Below are 7,696 nucleotides of genomic sequence, written 5' to 3'. Positions count from 1 at the left end.
GCCGCCGTGAGGCAACTGCCCCGTCCACCCCTGCCCCTTTGCCCCGTCCCATGCTGATCGAAACGGTACCCATGCTGATCGAGAAACGGTACCTGTGAGATGAAGACTTCCTTGATTGCTGATCGTAATTGGTAAATATGAAAGGAAATTGTAAAATTGCATTGTGTTTCCTTTAGGTAACCAACTGCTGATTTTGATAAGAGCCCTAGTTAGGAATTTTTCTAAATTAATGTTGCTAAATTGTTTTTGCATGAAGTCCCACATGCCGATGCTAATTTGAGGTTAGACGAGGATTCCATATGTCGCACGATGCAATTTGAGATCTTGTTATGCTGACTAAATGTATGCAATTAGTTCGTTACAGATTATCGTATTAGTGATTTGCATTGCTATTATCGAATGCCTTGTGATTCAAATGCTACATAGATTGCACTTGTTTCGCCGTTATGGACAGCTATTAATGTCCATATATGTTTATCATTTGGTGTTGAGACACATTTATATTGTGCTAGCTTTGTTAATATAGGGAAATAAATTCACTAACTTTGAATAAACTGGTGTGGTTATTCCTGACTGAAAGGTCAGGGTTCGTCGAAATGTATTCTGGATTAATTGTCAAGTGTTATGTTGATCAGGGTATTGCTTATGTTCGTTATTGATTATTGATTTGATGCAATTGATCGATATAGAGTACGGAGAGTTCCACTTAGTCAAAAGATTCATCAGCCTAAAGAGCATCCGAATACAGGTAAATTATTAGTACGGAACGCTCTATCAGTAGATGGTAGCAGAGGACGGTTTCGTCTTTTGGGACCCTGTACTCTTAAAGTACATGGTGTTGAATTAACGGTTATGCATTTTGAGACCCCACTCGAGAAGTTGAATTAGATTTTTTCTTGGATAAAATAGATTGACAGAATGATGATGGGCTAGGTCCACCGCGACTTTCCCGGGATCTCGGAGCTTGCGAATGGAGAGAATGGAGGTGTGGATTCGGCGTTGGCGGTACTAGTGATGGTATGAGTGAAGTTAGGGTTTTGCGCTTGCACAGCTTATTGCCGCAGGGTGTGTGAAAAGGTTGCGAGGATTTTTCTTTTTTAGAAGATAGCGGAGGTGCGACTCCGAGTGTAGAAGTAGAGAAGTCGTCGAACTTCATAGAAATAGCGGAGGTGCGACTCCGAGTGTGAGAGTAGGGAAGTCGTCGAACTTCATGTGCATGTGGCGCTTTGTGCATAAAAAGGTCCACGTGGTTGTTGTTGTTGAGACGGGCCCTGCGAGGTCAAGAGACTCCGGAGTATGTTGTTCTATGTTGTGGTCTGGGCGGTTTAGTAGGTTGATCGGGCGTGGTCAACGAGTCGGTACGTGTGTTAGGGAGTGAAAGAAACTTCGACTTCGGGCTTTGACAAGATTCTAAGTGCACTAGAATAGATCATTGACAAGTTGAGAGTAGGTCTGCGGGTCAGATTTGCTTGCGAACGTGGGGACCGAGAAAGATGGAATAACTGCCGAGGCTAGTGAAAAATCCCTAAGGTCCTGAAGCGATTGTGTTACCCTTCCTGTAGTAAACCGACAGATCTGTTTTAGTTTTTGGTAGCTCGCGATACATGCAAGAAGTTGTTACGAGAGGAGCTGAGTGAAGGAAGACTAGCCGCAAGGCTTTGTCAGCCGCAGTGTGTGTGAGTGTGACGTCATTAGGAGCCGCGCTGGGATAGGTTGGTTGCAGAGAAGGGTCGCGCACGGATTGGACGCAGTCCGTGGGACTCGATTGGAAGGGGAAAGGCAAGCGAAGAGTATTCCGGGAATCAAAGTCACCTATTGATTACAAACTTTGTGAAATAAAAGACGAGAAAATGAAATTCTTTAAAGCATTTAGGAGTGCGATGAAGGGGGAGTCTTACATTAAAGCGAGCGTAGGAGAGGAAACACCGCCCGAGGGCACACCAGCTTACATTGTAATGGAAGAGAAGGGGGTAGCTCCGTGTCTTTGGCTAAAGCAATGGCACAAACTGACAGAGAAACATGGGAGCGTAGCGTTCCCGATACATGGGACATTCAATATAAGGATCCTAGAGAATTTGAGATTCACGATGTACGACATGAAGGTACCTCCAAGGCCAGCACAGTTTGAGGCTCTAGCAATTTGGGAACTAATGGCTAGACAGCAACAGCAAAAGAAGTTCGAGACCAGAATGAGAAAGGTAGAAAAGACACTAGCGGACGCTAGGTGGGATAATGCACAGAAGGTGTGGAGGTCAGATGTATTGCAGGGGATAAAATTGTTTCCCGCAATTACTAAGGAAGAAGAGGAGACAGGTAAGAAAGCTACCTGTAAGACAAACAAGAGGTGTTCCAAGGATAGAGAGGACGAGGAAAAGTTGAGAAGAGAAGAGGAGTTAGAAGATGAGGAGTTAATAATGCAATTGCTGAACAACCGTCCACCACCTTATGCGGAGAATGGACAAGGTCCAAGTACCAGTTCTGCCCCTCCGGCACCGGTACGGAACAGTGAAACCCAGAGTTCAGGAGCGTCATCGGGATCTAAGGACCCGAGTTTATTGTTCACCCTGCAGATACCGCAGGTTAGGAGAATGTATCCAGATGTGCCCATGTTGAAACCAGCAGAAAATTATCAGCCGCAGATGCCAGGGTACTACAGCAGTGACAACAGTGGAGGAATGATTCTAGAACAAACCGTAAGGGGAGTACAGAATGGTCACAATCAGACATTGGCACAAGCTGAATCAACTCAGTTTTTGATGCCCCAAAAGCAGATGCAGGGGGGAAACGCACATGCTCAAATGACGGGGAGTCAGATGGGCATGCCGGCAATGATGACCCATGGTGTGGGAATGAACATGCCTCAGAACATGGGAAATGGACAAAACCCAGATGCGATATCGCTACCCATTACTGTAGGTCCACCGGTACCTTTGTATAGTCAGCCTAATTTAGGTATGAGCGGTCAGGGATCAATGCTGCAGAACGGGACAGAAAGGAGGTGCATAGAAAACACTCCAGGGATAACTCCGATAGCGGCTCAGCCAACTGGACCCGGATCCTTGATGGAGTTTAGTCCCATGTGTGCTCAGTCAACACTGGTGAGGTCGAGCCCCCCCCTGATAATACCTCTAACATCGAACACTGAAAAGTTGCCGCAACCATCAATGGCCGTCGATGTGAACGCTACACTGATGGGGGTGAATGCGCAACAGCTGACACAGTGGTTCAACAGTTTGAATTCCACACAGGGCTCAGCCAGTGGGAAAGGAGAAGATTATCTGAATAGGATGAGGTTAAACATGGAAGCACAAGAATTGGTGGAAGGGACTATGGGTGTGAATAGGTTAGAGTCCTACTAGGAAGAAGAGTTGAGGTATCTATGTCCAAAGATTACGAAGGAAGCGAACAAGGTACATAAAAGCTTGCAGGAAATAGCCGACAAAAATGGGGTTGACATAGACAAGACAAAACATTTGAGCAGGAGCTACAGGCTGGATTTTGGGGCCACAGATTTTGAACACATGAGGTCAGCAGGCATGAAGGCGCACCTTAGAGAATTGCTGCAGAGTGCACAAGTGTGGAGGTGCTTAGACAAGTGGGAAAGCAGGTGGGTAAAGAGAAAGGAAAAGAGGAGGGACAGTGCTACAGAGCATAATGAGAAAAGACCACAAAGCAGCGAGACAGTAACCATGTTACCAATGAGGGAGACAGCAGGGGGAAAATTAATACATGTACCATGGCACAGAAGCGATATTCAGTCTTTTACGGATGATTTTCCCAAACTGAGAGAGAAACCGATCGAATGGTATCAACAGACTGATAGGTTTGTGAAGCTTGCAAAATGCCTCTGGGAAGACCTGAACACTCTCTTTGAGATCGTGGTTCCGGCAGATTTGTGGGAGGATTGCAAAAGAGCTGTAGGTTGGCCGACGAGTGAACCAGAGGGAGACGGGTGCACCATCACCTATGGTGATGAGCCTGTACTATAAGGTGATTGAGCATTTGAAGACGAAGGTAGCCGCGAAAAATGTGGATTGGCAGAAGATCGATCGAACTGCCCAAGAGGCTAAAGAGTCGATTCATAGTTATTATGAGAGGTTGTTAAAGGCGTTTAAGAACTACAGCGGCACGGAAACAATAGAGGCAAAGGACATGCTTCATTTTGTGTTTAGATTTGTGGAAGGGCTGAGGCCAGAGATAAGTCAGATGATAAAGTCGCACTTGATTTGCTGGCAGTCGAAACCGATTGACGAAGTCTTGAATTATGCGAAATACTGTAGCGACGAAATTGAAGTGAAACAGAAAAAGTTGAAAGAGAAGGTGATGATGATGCAGCTTAACGCAGCTCAGACAGGTTTGCAAGGTCTGCAAGGGTTGCAAGGGTTCCAACAGCAGATACCGCAACCGCAGCCGCAGTTACAGGGAAACACGGCGTTTCAGCCACAGGCCAGAGGCAGAGGAGGTTTTGTGAATAATGGTCCGGATTTGAACACTGTTGTGACGGGTGTGCAGGCAATGAAGAAGGTGATGCCGTGTCACGCGTGCGGAATCGTAGGTCATTGGAAACGCGAGTGCCCGATGGTGGTGCAGGAAGGTGCAGGTGCAGGTGTAGGTATTGGTCAGCAAAACAATGATGTCAATGCATTTCAGACAATGAGGGGACCGAAAATGAGAGGTCCAAACCCAAATTTTCAGACCATAAATCAATTGCAGGGATTACAACCTATGCAGCCGCAGCAGATGCAGATGCCTCGTATGCAGATGACGCAAATACAGCCAATGCAACAGCAGTTACCCATGGTACCTAATCAGCAAATGCAAATACCCTTGGCACCAATGAGTCAGCAGCAAGTGATGGTTCCTCCACAGGTCTCGGGTCAGGTAATGAGTACAAATGGCACCGTGCAACAGTTCCCACTACACAGTGAGAGTGGAATAAACAATGTATGGGAGAGTGAAAGCTCAGAAGAAGAAGGAGATTGTGTGCTTGCAGCATCCTTGGAAGTTGATCAAAAGGGTCCGTACGTAGAGGGAAGAGTAATGGGTCATCGTGTCTCGTTCTTGGTTGACACGGGAGCCACACGTTCAACTGTTAAGAGCAGTGAAGTACCAAATTTGCCACTCTCAGGGAGGACAGTTCAAGTGGTGGGAGTAGCAAACAGGCACCTGACGAACCCAATAACAGATCCGGTACCAGTCAGCATCGGTAACTATCAAGGGGTGCATCAGTTTGTGGTATGTGACTCAAGCCCGATAGCACTACTAGGGAGAGACCTATTGTGCAAATTGGGTTGTTCGATCATGTGTTCGAACGAAGGAATAACAATACAGACGAGCAGTGATGGGGAAGAAGAGGACAGTGTAGAGGGGGATGAGATGGAAACTGTAGATGAAGAGTATCCTCTGATTTGTCTTTTCCCGATGATAACTGAAGAAGATATTCCAGCCGAATTACGGGAGACAGTCGGAAAGGAAGTGTGGGACATGACAGGGAAAGAGGTGGGATTGATGAAAGGAGTGGAACCAGTGAAAGTGACTGTAAAGCCCAATGCAATCTTTCCCCAGACCCCACAATACCACATGGCACAAGACACCCTCATGAAAGTTGCTCAACTTATTGACGAATTTGTAAAACAGGGAGTACTGAAAGAAGTGTTAAGCAGTCCATGTAATTCACCAATAATGGGACTAATAAAGCCAAGTGGAAAGGTCCGACTAGTGCAGGACTTGAGAAAAATAAATGACATCATAGTCAAGTGTTGCCCTGTCGTACCAAATCCAGCTGTGATAATGTTTCAAGTCCCTTGCGATGCCGAATGGTTCTCAGTCATCGATTTGTCACAAGCATTCTTTTCTGTGCCTCTTCATGAGGACAGCCAATTTCTCTTTTGTTTCAAATTTCTAGACAGAGTGTACAGTTGGTGTCGAATTCCTCAAGGGTTTTCTGAGTCACCGTCAATCTTCAATCAGATTCTAAAGAAAGATTTGGAAGCATTAGAATTGCCATTCGAGTCAACCCTAGTACAGTACATTGATGACTTACTGGTTGCATCAAAGACAGAAAGTGGCTGCACAGCCGATACCATTGCTCTGTTGAACCATTTGGGAAGGAATGGACATAAAGAGGGTGATTCTGATTCTGGCGGGCGGCGGAGGCCGCCCGCCAGAATTCCGCCCTCCAAAATACCGTGCCGCGGTCAAAAGACCGCGGCGGGTATTTCAAGTTTTCCCCTGGGCTGGCGGGCGGCCGCCAAAAGGCCGCCCGCCAGCCCAGGGGGAAAACGACCTTCCCACGAGGATGCCGGCTCGTAATCGAGCCGGCGGAGTGGGAAGGTGCGACGGGTGCATTTGCACCCGTCGCGTATTTCACTGTCTGCCAAGCAGACAGTGAAATACTTGTAGGGGCCCTCTTACGGGGGCCCCTGCAGTGCCCATGCCAGTGGCATGGGCACTGCAGGGGCCCCCAGGGGCCCCGCGACCCCCCCTACCGCCATCCGGTTCCCGGCGGGCGGACCGCCGGGAACTGGATGGCGGTAGGGGGGGTCGGAATCCCCTCGGCGGCGCAGCTAGCTGCGCCGCCTTGGAGGATTCAACAGGGCAGCGGTACACTGGCGGGAGCCCGCCAGTGTTGCCGGTCTGACCGCGGCTTTACCGCCGCGGTCAGAATGCCCTGCGGGGCACCGCCGGCCTGTCGGCGGTGCTCCCGCCTACCCTGGCCCCGGCGGTCTAAGACCGCCGGGGTCAGAATCACCCCCAAAGTGTCTCCTTCCAAATTGCAGTTCTGTCAGAAGAAAGTGAAATACTTGGGTCACCAAATAGAGAAAGGGTCACGGAGAATAATGAAGGAAAGAATAACAAGTGTTCTTCAAATGAGTCCACCAAAGACAAGGAGGGAGGTGAGGAAGTTTTTGGGAATGGTGGGCTACTGTCGCCAGTGGATTCCCAACTTCTCAACCCTAGCAAAGCCTTTACTGAAACTGACCCAGAAGGATGCATTGGATCAAATTGAGCTGAAAGGAGATGAGATGGATGCTTTTGTTGAACTGAAAGAATGCATGTGTAGGGCTCCAGCTTTAGGTATGCCTGATTACACAAAGCCTTTCACATTGTTTTGTCATGAACGTGATGCATGTTCTTTGTCTGTCTTGACTCAAGCCCATGGTGGCGTAAACAGACCAGTAGCGTATTTTTCAGCTACTTTGGATCCGGTCGCAGCAGCACTCCCAGGGTGTTTGCGCGCCATAGCAGCAGTTGGTATCAGCCTCACTCAGAGTGAAGGAATAGTGATGGGACACCCAGTAACAGTCATGGTCCCTCACTCAGTTGAGATACTTTTGACCCGCTCCCGAACGCAACACATGACCGGAGCAAGACTCACAAGGTATGAAACGATAATTCTGGGCTCACCGAATGTGCAGCTGAAAAGGTGCACTACGTTGAATCCAGCAACCTTGCTTCCTGGTGAAAATGCTGAAATTGAGAACGCTGAAGACGTCGAGCATGACTGCCTTCAGGTGACTGAATTTTGCACAAAACCTCGACCTGACATTAAGGATACTAAACTTGATGAAAATGACCAAATTGTTTTCGTTGATGGTTCATGTCTAAGAGATGGGATGGGGATTTTGAAAGCAGGATATGCTGTATGTACTGTAACAGGTGTCTTGGAAGCGGCCTGGCTCCAAGGAGTCTATTC

This window comes from Pleurodeles waltl, chromosome 7 (assembly GCF_031143425.1).
Source record: "Pleurodeles waltl isolate 20211129_DDA chromosome 7, aPleWal1.hap1.20221129, whole genome shotgun sequence".
Taxonomy (NCBI): Eukaryota; Metazoa; Chordata; class Amphibia; order Caudata; family Salamandridae; genus Pleurodeles; species Pleurodeles waltl.
This window is presented reverse-complemented; position numbering follows the sequence as displayed.